The sequence below is a fragment of the Cervus elaphus genome, chromosome 6 (assembly GCF_910594005.1).
Source record: "Cervus elaphus chromosome 6, mCerEla1.1, whole genome shotgun sequence".
In the NCBI taxonomy this organism is placed as follows: domain Eukaryota; kingdom Metazoa; phylum Chordata; class Mammalia; order Artiodactyla; family Cervidae; genus Cervus; species Cervus elaphus.
Window position 1 is genome coordinate 12,303,855 of NC_057820.1, and position 13,529 is coordinate 12,317,383.

Sequence of the window (13,529 nt, forward strand, 5' to 3'; positions counted from 1 at the left end):
TCTGATCTGTTCCCTTAAGAAAATGAATTTTCCCACAGACACAAAAGAAAACTTCCTGCCCACCGTTCTGAACTTCAGAGACTCTTGGCTCACTGGAGCTCAGGTTAAAACACGATTCGACAAACAAATAGACAAACACAGGAGGGCCCAACTTTTCCGTAAACCTCCTGTGCGTAAGAAAGCGCTTCCAGCTGGACACCTGGGGGCAGCTGCAGGCCGTCCATCAGCAGAGTGTCTCTGCATGGTGGTAACAGTAACCCGGGAGGGGTGGGGGCGGCAGGGGGGTGAGACCTGCAGGTATCAGGGAAAGACCGAGTGTGCTGTCATAACCACTCACACGCTGTCTTACAGCGTGGAGCAAAGACAAGATGAAGTGAAGCACTAGCTGAGCACGGCCACCACCAGATGCATCACTGTCGTCATCAGTGTTTACTGTGGACTACGCCGCTGCACACGTGATCTCATTTAATTCTCCTAACACATGAGAAAACAGAAACTGAAGCACAGAACTGTTAAGTAACTTGCCCAAGGTCACACAGTGAGCAAGCTGAAAAGCCAAGGTCTGTTACTTCAAAACAGGTTCCATGGCCTGTGATCTATGTCTCCAAGCTTAGGCTTTTCGAGCAAAAAACTGTGAGCTGAACATCCAAACCAAGGAAGAGTTACCAGCATCCTTTGACAACCTCCCACACACAGAGCTCATTAAAAGAAAAGCCATCAGTTTTATTTATCAGCTCCTCCAAAAGTCCTTGCTACATGTCTTCTAAATTCTTCCAGTCACAGCAGAAAATACCAAGCAAATAAACACATTTATACCCCATCATAGTACACACCACATCTCAGGAATATGTTCCCTCTCTTCTGTTGTAAAGAATTAAAAGAATTATGTCGTGTTTGTTTCAGATTCCCAAAGTCTGGCAAGGGTCCTAACTCAACAAGTGTCTGTAGAACGAGTGAGGCATTTTACTAAGAATTTGTCATTCTGAAATAAACATTAAGGAAGGAACAGCTGCATCTAAAACAGGTGGTTATGATGTATTAAAAAGTTTTTTTTTTAACACAGATTTTTCTCACACTGATTTTGCAGATGTGTTAGTACACTCTGAATGCACACACTCTCTGTACCAGACAGGCCATGATTTAGGAGCCAGTTGATAATCCGCAGCAACTCCTTTCCTCTTAAGGTGAACAGATTCTATCCAACCACAGTTCCAGCCAAAGGGAGACTCCCATCACTAAGGTTAAACACATACACTCCAAACACAAACTCTCCAAAGACTGACTGCTGCCCTAGTGACATTTTAAAAAATGATCTTTCTTTATTTCGTAAAAACATCAACTATGAGGAGAGACTGTGAAGATGGCAAAGATTAGCACGTACACCTACACGTGTGGGGAAACCACAAATAAAACTGACATGTCACAACTTCTCCCAATCTCATTCTCCTGGGATCCTTGCCCTGGGTAGAAATTACGAGCTGGGAACAACATAAAACCTCACTTATTTGCAAACCAAGGTCAAGAGTCATATCAACACAGACTCGCTCTCCAAACTCTGTACGCAGAGCAGCAAGTGCAGGTCCCGTCCAGTAGGTGGTGCTCTCTACCGCACTGTGCCTCACGAACAGTACAGTATATCAAAATGACAACAGCCTGGTTTTAAGATGATTTGTCTCTTGAGGATATACATTTGGTTTAAGTTTCCACTGCAACGTTAAAGTTCTTAAGATAGGTCATGCAGATCAATTGCTCCTGTAATCTGAAACTCAAAAGAGCAAGTAATATCTAAACAAGGGGGGGTGGGCGGCCCTGAGCTTATAAGGCTCTCTAACAGCCAGGAGACAGTCAGCCTGGCTACCTCTAACCTCCTCATCAAAACTGCTACCTTGTCCAGTTTCTGCTTCACATCAGCAGAGAGAAGAGCGAAATTAACTGTGGGCGGCATAAAGGGAAAACATACATTCAACTTCCATACCGCTTGATAGATGCCAACAATTTACACCCAGCAGAAAACACTGCCTGATAACATTTGAACCCGCAAAGTGTAAGTACTTTGCTCTATTAAAACACACCCGCCCCCCCCTTATTAGTGAAAACAAAAGCAAAGGAACTAATGTGTGTTTTATCATGAAGCTCTGTGAAAGACAGCTTGGTAACAAGATACACAACGTTGCCTCCAAAGTCATCTTTCAACTGAGTGAGTGGGAATAAAATGCAGAGCATGCCAGCCTCGAGCAATAACACAAATGTTCAAATTCCAAGCAAAACCCAGGGCCTTGTTTCATCATTCCCAGTCCTCCTAAAAATATAGATTCTTTTCCCTCATTATGGTCTTCTTTGGCGTAAATAAGGCATAAAACTGAAAGTGAAAAAAAGGCAAAAATATTATTTCAAGGAATAAGTTACAAAACATTCTAGCAATCTCTTTGCTTGAAAAAAATGAAAATAAAATTGAGCTGTTTTCAGGATTTAAAAGAACTGTAGCAAATTGCTAACTCCTAAGTTTTATAAAATGGGGATGAGCCTGATAAAAATTGATCATTAAACTTAAATGTTCAAAATAGCAGAAAATAAGTTTCTAGCATTGGGCTGGCCAAAAAGTTCATTAAGGTTTTTCCATAACATGTTATGGAAAAATTTGAATGAATTTTTTGGCCAACTCAATACAACATTTGCTCGAGAAAAATCTGTGTGTAATAATAACTAGAAAAATAATGGTTAGATCCTGAGCTGTATATATAGATCTTGAGAATCAAATTATACCTTTTCAGTCTACTTTTAAGATTTTACTGTTTTATACTCAGATACCTAAATATTTAAAAGCTATACTTGAATTTCATATTGAGAACTCAGTTGAAAGCTTTAAAAGTAAAACAAGTATATATAATTTAAATTCCTTTTAAACAGTTTTTCAGATCATTAGGTAAAGCATTTGAAACACTATGCAGAAACAATTTTCCATTCTTATCCTAGCAACAAGTTTCAGTTAAAATCACATATCAATTTGTAAGCAATAAAATTGTCATCAAAATGTAATACTAACCATTCCCCACCCAAACACATACACTTTTAAGGGATATATATAGTAGTGTATCAAAGAAAGGAAAGCAAAAATGTCTATATGTAATAACTGCTAAAGTGATATCTTTTTACACTTATTGTACCATTACATTAAAAAACGGACAAATTTCCCCAAGAATTTGTATGAACAACTAAAAAATATTGTGAAGTTAATTGTGAAGTTAATACAATGACAATGAAATTTAAATCAAATGTTAGACTAAGTTTTTAAAATTTATTTGTATTTATACTGCATATTGTGATATATTTCAATAATTAAAAGAACTAAAATATTTTTCCACCTTTCAAAATTAGGAATCTCCATATACACTAAAATTTAATGCTTCTTTTGTAAAAAAGTAGTTTAAATTTTCCTGGCAACTATGTATAGACTTTGTGTTTTAAATAGAAATACATATGTAGTTTTTGTGCCCATAATTGGAGGGGGACATTTTGGGGACTCCCAAACAATCAGTATGGTTCTTGAAAAAAAAAACAAAAACAAAATTTCATACATATTGAAGAATCATATTTAGCCCTTATTCTCAATTATAGCCAAAGTCTTTATTCTAGAGCCACATAAATAACCATTCTTTTCCCTGAAAATGAGTTTTCAGAGAAAACATTATTAAATGTTACATCTGACTTTAATAAGAGTTTCCCAATTTGCTTTTGCATGTTTATTATCAAACTCCAATCATGACTTTCCCAAACTTATTTATACTTTCACACAAACTTCCAAAGTTTTCCCAACTTAAATAAAAGCCCACAAAAACTGTGGGAAATGTTTCGCTTGAAAGATAAAAGGAAATTGGTTCAAATGTACATTTGCAATAATCAGTGTTTACTTTCATTGCTCAAACATTCAGCTTACGGCACTTTCAATATCTGCATTCAACTTAATTTTTTTGTCTCGTAAAAAAAAGTGGGGGAGGGAAAGTAGTTTTCTTTCCTCCCATTTTGCTCTCAAAATATAAACTTATTTAATGCAAAGCATTCCTGAATCAGGCATGTTTTATACTAAAATCATATCTAGTCCCAACAGCATTCATATTACATACAAAACACTATTTCTCTCAAAACTTCAGTCTGAATATTTTATAAGTCTAATTTCACCTTTCTTAATAAAGTGAAGACATTTTACTATGTAAGAGTAAATGAAAATACCAAAAGAACTGATGCTACAATACTAAAGTGGAAGGAAGATAAGTATCAACTCATTTACTTGGAAAGGTGAAGGGTTTTTCTCTAAGTGTTCCTACTATAGATTTTGCACTATATTTATTAAAATATGACAAATCTTTAACCTGGGAACAATTTACCAGTTAACATTATCTACTAAAAGAGGAAGTATACTTTGGATAAGTAAAACACTGGAAACTATTTGTGCTGCCCTTGTTTAAAGTTGCTTAGAAAACTGGGCTATGTACTTTTAAAAATAATCATTAAAAAGAGCCTAAAGAGTAACTGTGATACAGTTAATCCACAAGCCAACTGATGCCACTTAATTCTAGAGACAGAAGTTTGTCTCTCAAGGGGGATCTAAGACATCCATACAGTAATACACGTTAAAGGTAATGAAACTATAAAGACATACTTCCTAATAGAATGAACATATTTTAAAGCCTGTATGACCGGCAATAGGAAAGTTTTGGGTTTTTTTTTTTTTTAACCGTTAAAAAAATCCAGACAAGAGAATCTGGTTTTGAAGTATGTCACACCTCAGTTCCCCAACCACGAATCCCAGTTCATTTTTTAAAATGAGGTCTATTTCCTGTAATTTTAGATATTTTAGAGTACAATTATTTTACATTTTTATGATGCCTTTGGGGTATCATTACAAATATTTTTATATGTTTAAACTTAGGAAAGTAAAATTAAGTAATAGCTTCTCTTAAAGGGAGCTGTCAACTCTCTCCTGAACAAAAATCTTTGTTTTAAAGCAATCTAGAGATTTATATCCCCAGTAACCATAGAAATTAATCTTAAGCTTTAGGAAAAAAAACTGCATAAAATGCTCTTTAATTAAAATCAGAGCTCTGCTCTTAGAAATAAGGACCCTCTTTTAAAAGGAAAGAACTTTCCACAGAGTAGAATTGTTTTTACTCAAGGTGGCACTCTTTGTGATAAATTAATCAAACATGTTTAACTGACTCATGAATCTGTGTGCACAGAAAGTTAAATACTTTGTTGGAAAGGAAAGGATTTGCTGAAAACTTTTAGCTAAGAAGAGAAAGTGAAACACACAGGATCCAAACAGTATTTGTAGATTATCTAAGTGTGAGCAGGAAAAGAGACAGCAGAGCAAAAGAATTTAACAATAACAATTAGGAGAGTCACTCAGAGCGGAACTCAACTTTGTTTTCATGAGGAAACTGAAAATATCATTTATGGTGCCTTCATATGAAGAACCATCAACACGTCATAACTCAAATTTCACTCTTGTGAGCACGATCCCTTTCTATTTCACTTGTGCTAAAACAGAGACGCGTTCTGAATTCTGCTTATCACACACGATTGAGAAGTTTCTTTCAGTTTTAGAAACCAGTCAGGGGTGCCTCGGGGAGTCGGCAATGCTCTTCCCTGCACTTTTCTTCCTGAGTGGTCTGAAAGAATGCGTGCATTTCAGGATGGGAAAGACAAACTCCTCAAACATTTTTAAAACGTCAGAGTTTTCAAGGCTTATGAAATTCAGGTTTTGATGAAGTCTGTGCACAACCAAATCTGATTAACTTTCATGAGATTTACATTTTATAGCTTCGGGTTTTTCTCTGTATAATGAATTATTTTAAAAGCTAAGCCACATTGTTTCCATTACATTTTGAAAAATCCACCCATTTGGACTTTTCCAAAAAAGAAGACAAAGACAAAAAAGGATCAGAGCTTCATACAGAATCAGGAAACGCAGATACCGATTATCATGTCAAGAAATAAACATTAAATATTTGTAAAGTGCTCATACAGCATATTGTAAATCCTAAGTAAAGTCCAAACTACAAATGTTTCTCCTTTTAGACAACCAAAGTCTAGGAAAAGGCCTAAAATAGGTGTTTCTTCGCATGAGTTTCGGCACTGCTAAGAATGCTAAACATTTATCACCATCTTCTCTAAGCAAACCCACTTTTTGGAAAAGACACAGGCATTTCCTCCCCTCACTGTCTGCGGCTAATTTCAGGGTCCTACAAAGAAAAACTTTCCCAAGCATTTAAGGGAATCAAGACCTCTTGGCTTATGTAGTAAGCTGCAAAACAGGACAGAAAATGATAAGGACAGGTAAATGATTTGACACCAGAGTGTGCTCACCTTGGTTGTTCCAAACACTATCCCAACAACAACAACAAAAAAGGTGCTTTTGCAGGAGGTGGCGGGGGAGATGACAGGAGTCTAGAATTTGAGTTCAGATACTAGAAAATGACATATCTTATTCTCTTCCTATCTTCACTACAGGCTGGATACTTCCCTAGCAATTAAGCCCCAACTTAAGCAATACATATTATATGTCAATGAGCTGTTTGCACTTTTAATTCAATCTATAATAATCAATATTAATAGAAATCTAAAACATCTATTCTAAGGCATCAATAGGAGATGATATTAATAATGGTTTAAACATTATATCAAAGCATGATGCTGTTTTGAAGCTTTTACAACTTGATGTTGAGTAAAAACAAAATATCAACATTCTATTAGAAGTATAGTTGAAATAACTTCATTCCCCTCCAATATCAACCTTATACATGCAAGAACTAAGGAAAGATAAAAAAGCCCCATTTTCCTGGAAAACAGAGGAACTGTAAAGAGGTTCATGGGCTTTCAGCCATTCACTATTTGTATATTTTTAACGCTTCTCCTTCTTGTTCAAAAACATCAAGGTAAATACATACTCTTTCCTTGTACCCCCTTAAGCCCATAACCCAGGGTGGCTTGTTCAGGACTTTATCCAACAGGCACAGCCTTACACTGGGGTCAGGCGCTGCAGGCCCGTGGAGTTGCTCTGAGAGTTCTGTAACATGCACAGGCGTGCACTGAGGGGACAGTCAGAGTAAGACAGTCACACAGTCAGACAGCATTTGTCAACCAGCTACCTGAGCATCAGCGCAGGACGAGTAGCCCACACACAGACTGCATCTGGGCTCATAGTGCGCCCTTGGCCCAGTCCTTTCTCACGCTTCCATTTCCTCACTTATATTTCAAACGAAGGGGCTGCATTCCCTGATTCCCAAGGTCTATTTGAGCTCCAAAAACTTCATGACTTCTTGCATTTGACTGAAAGCTGAACAACACATTTTCAAGTGATTTTTCATATTCAAACTGTGCTTACTTTACAAAGAAATAATTCAGCATTTATTTCTGATTTCCTACTACAGGGCTTCCCTGGTGGCTCAGATGGGAAAGAATCTGCCTGCAAGGCGGGAGACCTGGGTTCGATCCCTGGGTTGGGAAGATCCCCTGGAGGAGGAAATGGCAACCCACTCCAGTCTTCTTGCCTGGAGAATCCCATGGACACAGGCCTGGCGGGCTACAGTCCGTGGGGTCGCAAAGAGTCGGACACAGCTGAGCGACCAAGCGTAGCACAGCACTACAGGGCAGAGCCCAGCCCCTGCTCTCACATACCTCATTTCACCTTTACAGAGATCTTCTCATAGCATCACCTTTACAATTTTAGAGGTAAGAAAACTGAGGCTCTGATACACTAGAGCTGGCAAATTAGGTCTGCCCAGTTAACTGTCCACGCTCTTTCCATACATCCCATGATCTCCCTGATATGGTAACAGTGATAAATAAAGTGATGTGATGAAGTGATAACACTACGCTGAAGCATCCACTGAGGGATTAACACTCAAGTCCTGTGTATGTTTATAACGCTGTGCTGGGCACCGGGCCAGATATACACAGGAAGAAAGGATGTCCCTGTCCCCATGGGCTCTACCTTACAGAATCAAACCATAGAGCTCTATGCCCTTCATTGTACAAGGCCATTAAAAACCCTACTACGTGTTAGTCAGTCATGTCCGACTCTTTGTGATCCCATGGACTGTGGCCCTGCCAGGCTCCTCCATCCAGATTCTCTAGGCAAGAACACTGGAGTGGGTTGCCATTCTCTTCTCCAGGGGATCTTCCTGATGCAGGGATTGAACCCAGGTCTCCCACACTGCAGGCAGATTCTTTACCGTCTACATGTCATGAAATGGGGGAAAGGAAAGAGTCTAGTGGATTATAAAAACAGGGAGAGAGTGATCTTTTTTTTCTAAAGAAGGGAGAAGATGGACAATTTGACTGGGTCTCAGGTACGGCTGCACAGAGTTGGACACGACTGAAGTGACTTAGCAGCAGCAGCAGCAGGTAGGGCCAGGTAAAATATCTCTCTCTGCCCCCAGCCCTCTTGGCAAGCTCTCCAGATGAGTCTAACGGACAAGCAGGCTAAGAACCAGCAATGAGGAGGGCGCCCTGGTAAGCAGAGTCTGCACTCAGATTGCCTGGATCCAGTACCAACTCTGACAGTCACTAGCTGGGTGGCTCTGCCCAGATTACTTAACCTATCTTTGCCTCAGTTTCTCCTTTTGTAAAAATGGGAAAAATAATAGTATTAGTACATACCACACATCTATGAGAGTGAAATGAGTTATTTTCTGCTCAGCAAAGTACTTGGCATATTAGAAGTCCTATGCAACGACTGGAAGGCCTTGAAGGCCCAGTGAAGGAACTTCTGTAAGCCAGCAGGGCTAAGACTCTCTCGCACTGCCATGGCAAAGCAGCCTGTATCTGAGAGGACCTAACAGCCCCTGGAAGAACAATACACAGCAATGAATTCCACAAAACTAGCAATTGAGCCAGCGCAGGGCTGTGTCGGTTTCTGAGGACTGTATCTGCCATCCCAGATACAGGACTGAGGAGGTGGCTAGGGGAGTGGATGATCACAGAGCTGCAAGTGGACCACTCACTGCCTTGGCGCCCCCTCAGGCTCCCCAGAGCCAGGGGAGCCACAAGGACGACAAGACTCCTCCAACCCCTGCCCCCAGTACCTGCACCAGGAGGCCAGCTCGGAGTGGCTTTTGGAGAGCGTGACCTCTGATTTAGCTCCCAGGGGCTCAGGCTGAATTCCTGGGATTATTGCACAATATGCCAATAAAGAGCATGGACTTCCAGTTTCTAAGATGTTTATAATGAACCATCAGTGCAGAAAAACTGGGGGCCGCCGGGGATGGGAGTAGGACTAAGGAAAACCAGAAAAAGCTACATCGCCATTCAACTCAGCGTCAGCCAACCAGGCCCCTTACCTATAAAGGGCATCTTATAATTCAAAAACATCCACCGGTATCAAAACATCTATTCACACACTCACTAGTGCCCATAAACTCCACACCAGGCATGGTTTTATTCTACAGATATTAGCTCACTTAATTCTCCTTAATCTATGAGGTGAAGAGTAGTATTATCCCTATTTTACACATGAGGAAAAGGAGGGGCAGCAAGGTTGAACACTGCCCACAGTCACTCGGCTAATAAAGCATAACAAGATTAAAACCTGGATGACATGGCTCCAGAACCTTTGCTCTCAACTTATGTCTATACTCCCTAGAATTTGTAAGATCTGTCAATCAGAAATGAGTTCACCAGCCCTCAGAATCACCCTGTCATAGCTTCCTGAGATACATCTATTATATCTAGAATAAAATGTGTATTGTGCCTGCTGAGTTAAACGAAGACTAACTTTATCTTCCAAGACACCAGACCATAAGGAGACAAGATGCTATGGTCTGAACTGAACTGATGCTATGGTCAGGAAAAAATGTATTCCTAGGTGTTCACATTTGAGGGTCTATGGTATGTGTCAAAGAGAGGTGCGATCACTAGCTGCTGTAATGAATAGATGCCTTCTACTAATTAAAATAAGGCACATAAAACTTCAGTAACAATACGAACTGGGAAAATCAAACTTAATCACTCTTTTCTATAAAAGGAGAATTCTTGCTCCATAGAACCTCAGTGCATATTGTTTTCACCACATAAATTTACAACTCGTTTATATACATCTTCCCTAAATTTGCAAGCTTTTTTAGAACGATTTTTCTCTGAAGGGAAACACTTCTGGGTTTGGGGGGCGGGGCAAAAAGCAAATAGATCTGAAGCCACTTTTCAACTTCTCTGCAAAATAATACTGGAAAATAAACCCATTAACAACAATAAATCCCAAAAAATGAATGATACTATTACTGCCAATATATTAGAAAGCTCTCCCTACTAGACCTGCTGTATTCTCAAGCACTTAATCTCATCCTTTTTTGGGGAGGGGGTGGGCAGTATCTTCAGTCCCCAGTACAATGACTGGCACATAGTCCTGGAATCACACAAACATCTAGTAAATTGCCAAATAAATGTAAGTTTATGTGTCTGGACTATTTAAATCATTGGCCCAATCTATTATCAAAGACTTTCTAACCTTTCCAAGAAAAACAGTTCTGTGATAGCAGCTCACTGTACATAATGCTGTTGTTAGGACAAAACAATCAAGTAATATACAGTCAGTCAGAATAATTAGGAAGGATAATAAGAACAATTTGTTTATATCCATACAGGTATAGATTAGTACTCCAAAATATGAGGCAAATAGCAAAACAACTTAAGTTTAAAGAAAAAGATCTATGTTTCACACCAGATGAAAAAAAAAAAAAAAGAAAAAGATAATGGTCAATCAGAAACACAAAGCGCCAAAGACTGCAAGACTTCCTTCTCTGAAGGCCTTTAAGAAAAGACACTCATCAAAGGGCTTCAGGTTATTTTTGCAAAGGACAGAAAGCTCACCTAGGCAGCTTATTCCAGCTCTAGAATTCCTTGGCTATTGCAAATGTGGCAAAGTAGACAACTAGGCCGAACAGGCAAATGAGGTGAAAAAAGGTGCCACTTCTTGGCAGGAGAATAACAATTTGAGGCTATCATGAACTTACATACACCAAACATCTAAAAAACTTATCCCAGGGCCTAACAAACTTTCCTTAAGAGATCTTTTCTTTTAAATTAAAACCAGTAGCTTTATTAACGCACAAACCATCGTGAATGTGAAACGCAACTCTAGGCCATACCTTGTGGCCTGGAAAGCCATAATTGCAATGTGGAATGAGACCCACTGAAATCAATATAAGAAATTTGAAGTAAGTAAATACTTTCCCCCCCCCCCCTCAGGGGGGTTAGTATGAAACGTCTGAAATTACAGTAGTAAGAAATTATTAATTTTAAATTATAAAGTGGAATCGAAGACTTCAAAATATTCACAGATTTTTTTCAAAGAATTTTGGAAGCAAAGAAAGCCATACCATGCTTTGGGAAAGCTTACCTTTCAGAAAAACAGCATTTAATTTGCTCTGCTGCTCGACTATGTTGCACGCAAAGCCACAGCAACATGGATCCCACTGAGCCCTGCACTGATTATAAAGTGGTGTTTTCAAGTTCACAGGTATTAAACTGACTGGCTTCTCCACAAACATGCATTATTTAATAGCTAACCCCATTTAATTATTAAACCTGAACCAGGTAAGAACAGGAACTGTGTCAAGTTACCTGTATACCACAAGACTCTGGCAGAGAGAATTAGGAAAATTTCAACAATCACTGGGCAAAGAATCACTAGCAGCAGAATGTCACCTTCAAGTCAGAAGAGCTAACTAGTGGACACTCAAAAACGTTTGCTAATGAAAGAATAAAGGAATGTTTGTTCGATAGGGGAAATGGCTTTTCAAATTTTTTCCAAATAAAGTGCTGATTAAAACAGCAGTTACTTGTGGATTCCACCCCATTGCCCGCATTCCAGATGGGTCACTACCCCTGCCATTAGGATTCCAGCCACGGGGATGAGGGTGGGACAGCTGTGTGTGACTAAACACAGCACAAGCACCAGGGACTGTGTATCAGCGAGCCTGTCCGCAGTGGGATTTTAAAGTGGGTTTTTCCAACACTTGGCATTTGAAAAAAAAATTTGCCTCTTCAACTACATTTTAAACTTGTTTTTTTTATAATCTTATTCTCTGCTAATCATGGAATTTGTGATATAAGCAAAATAAAAAGAAAATAAAATAACTCATCATCACCTAGAAATACAAACTCTTTTGCCACTGATATATGATCCATTTTATACACAAATTTCCTTTATGTAAGGAACCACATTATATATACAATCTTATATTCTACTGATTTTCAATGACACTACAATAAGCCCCTTACCACAGTTAAAAAACCTTCTAAAAATTACTTCGATGGCTATATATTTCATTGTTTAAATTTACCATAATCTGACTATTTCTCTACCACTGGATACTTGAACTGCTCCTTCTGACTTTCCACAGGATAAATTATGCTGTAAAGAACATCTTTCTGCTAAACCATACCAGGCTATTTTTGTACGCTGAATCTTTATCTGATTTTGTAGTTCCTTAAGACAAAATCTTAAAAGGGAATCACGAGCTTGACAGTTACAAAATCTTTTAAAATCTTGACACATCTTGCCAAATGGTTTCCCAGAGAGGGAAAGGAGTTACTGGCCTCACGCGGCACCCCAGTCCCAGGCACACAGCAGTCCACCAGCAGGCCTGCCGACACTCCCCTCCCTTGGTCCCCTTGTTCAGAATGACTGCTTTTTAAAACAGTAAACAACACAATTATCTGAATACCATTAAACCTGACTTCTTCTGCCTCAAGTCAATGATCATTTTCCATATACAGGGCAAAATAAGACCTTGGTGTCCTCATCCAGAAAATAGAGTCAAGACTAACCCATCTGTAAGGTGCCTGCTGAGTGCCAACGTTTTGCAATTCTTATCTGTCCTTGGGCAGACACCATGTGTGTAGGTTCACGGGACACGGAGAGAAGAATAAAACATAACCTACTCACTTAAAGCTGTTCAGCTGTTGTTCAATCTTGTTTCTCTTGGAGCAAATCACGAACAATAACGCTGCAAATTGGAAATACTTAAATACAATTGCCATACTGTTTTAGAAAAAGAAAGATAACATTCACTTCTGGTATTTAAATACATAACCTAGTTTTTGATTTTCAATTCAGGCTCCATAAAACAAGATGCCAACAGCTGGAAATTCTGATTCAAAATTATGACTTCACAGAAAACCAGATGCTATAGCAAAGATAAGGCTTCCTGGAGAAGTGTAGCATTTTAAGAGGCAATCGAAAATCTGTATTAGATTTTCTGTAGAAAAGCAGAAACCTCCAGGATACTAAGCATTAAGCATTTGCACATTAACAGAAAGGTGAAGCTGCCAATCTGCGGTTCATATTTCTTAGCAGCAATACAGCCTATTTATATGATGCAGGCACACAGACCTCTATTGCCCTATAGGTGTAATATGCCTAAAAGTATCTGCCAGATACCTCAAAACCACTGCAGGTAAAAAGAAAACAAATGACAATTATTTTTTTCTAAGCTTTTAAAATTACATTAGGATAAAAGGTACCAAAAAAA

The 13,529-nt window shown here is 38.8% G+C and overlaps 1 protein-coding gene across 2 annotated transcripts in view; it reads right to left on the reverse strand.

Annotated features, from left to right (window-relative positions):
* STX18 (syntaxin 18) overlaps positions 1–13,529 on the reverse strand; it is a 108,519-nt gene that overhangs the window by 55,151 nt on the left and 39,839 nt on the right. Inside the window, exon 1 of one of the 2 annotated variants that reach the window (XM_043906198.1) lies at positions 11,393–11,454. The exons of the other annotated variant lie outside the window; for it this stretch is intronic. The gene's annotated coding sequence lies outside the window, so the exon portion shown is untranslated. Of the gene's footprint in view, positions 1–11,392; positions 11,455–13,529 lie in introns of those variants that run through there. 2 annotated transcript variants of the gene reach the window in all.